The sequence below is a fragment of the Zalophus californianus genome, chromosome 4 (assembly GCF_009762305.2).
Source record: "Zalophus californianus isolate mZalCal1 chromosome 4, mZalCal1.pri.v2, whole genome shotgun sequence".
NCBI lineage: Eukaryota > Metazoa > Chordata > Mammalia > Carnivora > Otariidae > Zalophus > Zalophus californianus.
In genome coordinates, this window is record NC_045598.1 from 98,443,133 (window position 1) to 98,445,881 (window position 2,749).

Consider the following 2,749-nt stretch of genomic DNA (forward strand, 5'->3'; position numbering starts at 1 on the left):
AAAGCCCTAGCAGGAGATTTGGATCTGTTCATGTAGTGGAACCCCATATTGTGCTTCATTCTAGAGCAGAACTTCCTAGAAGTTGTGGCCGAGTTGGACTCTGGACACAGCCTGGGTTCTAACCCTGGTTCTTCCACGTCCTTGCTGCTGATCTTGGTGGAGTTATTTCCCCTCTCTGTACCTTAGTTTCCCCACCTGTTGTATGCGGAAATAGCCCGCCCCTACTAAGTAGGGTTATGGGAGATGTCCATGGCACACTTGCAAAGCACGTAGAGTGGAGCCTGCCCCATCTTAAGCACTCCGTAAATGTAAGATACAATTATTTTATGAGGAGCAGCCCTACCCAAACAAGTGCATTTTCATCCATTAAATACTTAATGAATACACTCGCCTTCTGGGTAGGAACGGTCAAAAGGTAACCAAGGTAGAATAAGACAGTCCTGCCCTCCTGGAGTTTGCAGTCTAGTGGGGAGACTATAAAACAGGTACGGCAAGAAAAGAACAAAGTGTTGAAGCAGGTGCTAGGACCCGGACCCTGTGTTTCGGGGTTGGGACATGAGGAGGAGGGATTTGGTCAGATCAGGTCAGGTGTCAGGAAGGCTTCGTAGAGGAAATGAAAACTAGGTAGAATCAAAAGAGCAGAAGGACGCTCCAGAGGAAGGAGAGGAGGGAGGCAAGGAGTAACTGAGTCCAGACCCTGAAACAGTATCCTCCAAGACCTAGTGGGAAGAGAGAGTCTGTCAGTTGGAGGACCAGAAATCTCTGTTGGGCACAAATTAGGCGGTAGGAAAGTAACAAGAAAGAGCAGAGAAGAAATCTGGTGCCAGAACCTAGAGGGCTTTGTATGGTGTGTTAAGGGCTTTGGACTTTAGGGACCTCCTGGGTGGCTCAGTTGGTTGGGCGTCTGCCCGCGACTAAGGTCATGATCCCAGGGTCCTGGGATCGAGTCCTGCATGGGACTCCTTGCTCAGCAGGGAGCCTGCTTTTCCCTCTGCCTGCTGTTCTCCCTGCTTGTGCTCTCTATTTCTAACAAATACATAAATAAAATCTCTCCAAAAAGGGGGAGGAGGGATGGACTTTAGCCCAGGGCCATAGTGAAGCCCCTGAAGGTTCCAAGCAAGGCAGTACTGTTCTCAGATGTACATTTTAGAAAGACCACTCTGGCCTAGATGTGGAAAATGGGTGGGAGGGGAGTTCCACAGGAGGTTAGTGGGTATTGCTGAAAATCTAGATAAGAGATCCTGGTGACCAGGACCGCAGAAGTAGCAACAGGGAGGGAGAGAAATGAGCAGGTCCCCAGGTGTCAGGAGGTAGACTCCATGGAATGCCAGGTTGATGGTGAGGAATGGGGCGGAAAAACCAGCTCCACCTCAAAAACTGAGATCAAGAAACATAGGATAAGATTGGATGTATTGAGTTAGAGATGCCCAAGAGTCACAGAAGTAAAGACGTTCAAAAAACAATTGGGGGGGCAGGGTGTGGAGTTCAGAACTCAGAAAGGGACTGTGGGTTTGTAAGATGTTTTTCACTCTATTGGACAGTATGGTGATGAAAGGATTTCGTGAAGGAGTATACTGATAATTAACTTTAAAAAAAAAAGTTAGTTACCCACTCCCCCAGTGGGCAAGGCAATGAAGAACATGCTATGGGGGATAAAAAAAAAAATTACTAAGGGGTCTTACTTGCCCTCGCCCCTCTTCTTTGCCTATAAATTCCTTGTAGGCAGGACCCGTACTTTAATTATCCTTTATCCCAAACGTCTCTTGGCATTGCAGTCTGCATATTGCACTATAAATACCTCAACTGAATTGAATTGAATTAAATATTTATTACGCATACCAAGTGTTATATGGAAAATCTCTTCTTGTGTGTTAAATATTACCTGTTTTCCCCAAGACAACCCTGATTCTGGCATCTCTCACTTCTCCTTATCTGCTAGACTCCTTCATTTATTTATTAAGCATATACTATGTGCTAAGAAAAGTCTCTGCTCTCGCTCGTGGCACTTATTCTGGTGGAAAACACCAACAATGAAATGAATAAATATAGAACATAACATGGCATGTGTTCTTAGGAAAAGTGGGAGAAGGGAATCGTGTGCATGTGTGTGGGGTGGGGAGGAGTATTCTGTTCTAGGTGGGTGACCAGGGAAGACGACACCTGATTAGAAGGAGTGAGTAAGCCTTGGAGATTTCTGGAAGTAGAGCGTTCCAAGCTTAGGGAACAGCAGGTGCAAAGTCCCTTAACATGCTCAGAAACTCTAAGGTGTGTTGGCATACCTGAAGGGACATGAGAGCAAAGGAGGAGGAAAACTGTGATCAGAGAGGTTACAGAGGCCAAATCCTGTGGGACCTCACGGGCTAGCAGGCAATTTGGGTCCCTCTGGCTGCAGAAGAAGGATAGAGTGTTGGGAGGTACCAGTGGAAGAGGAGCACTGAAAAGGAGGCTCTTGTAGTTGTGCGGGTGAGAGATGACGGTGGCTAGGACTAGGGTGATAATGATAATGATACAGGTTGTGAGATATGGGTGGAGTCTAGAAGCATTTTGAAAGTATGCTCAATAGAATGTTCTGGAGAATTGGTTAGGGAGAGGGAGAGAAAGAGGAGAGTCAAGGGATCTGCAAGAAGAGCTACCTCAGCCTGTGTCAGAGCTCTCTGACCCCACCACATTGCCCGACCCCTTATCCAAGACCACACTTCCTAAGTGTTTAGTCCCCAGGCCTCTGCCTGGGCCACTTCCTCCATCCTTG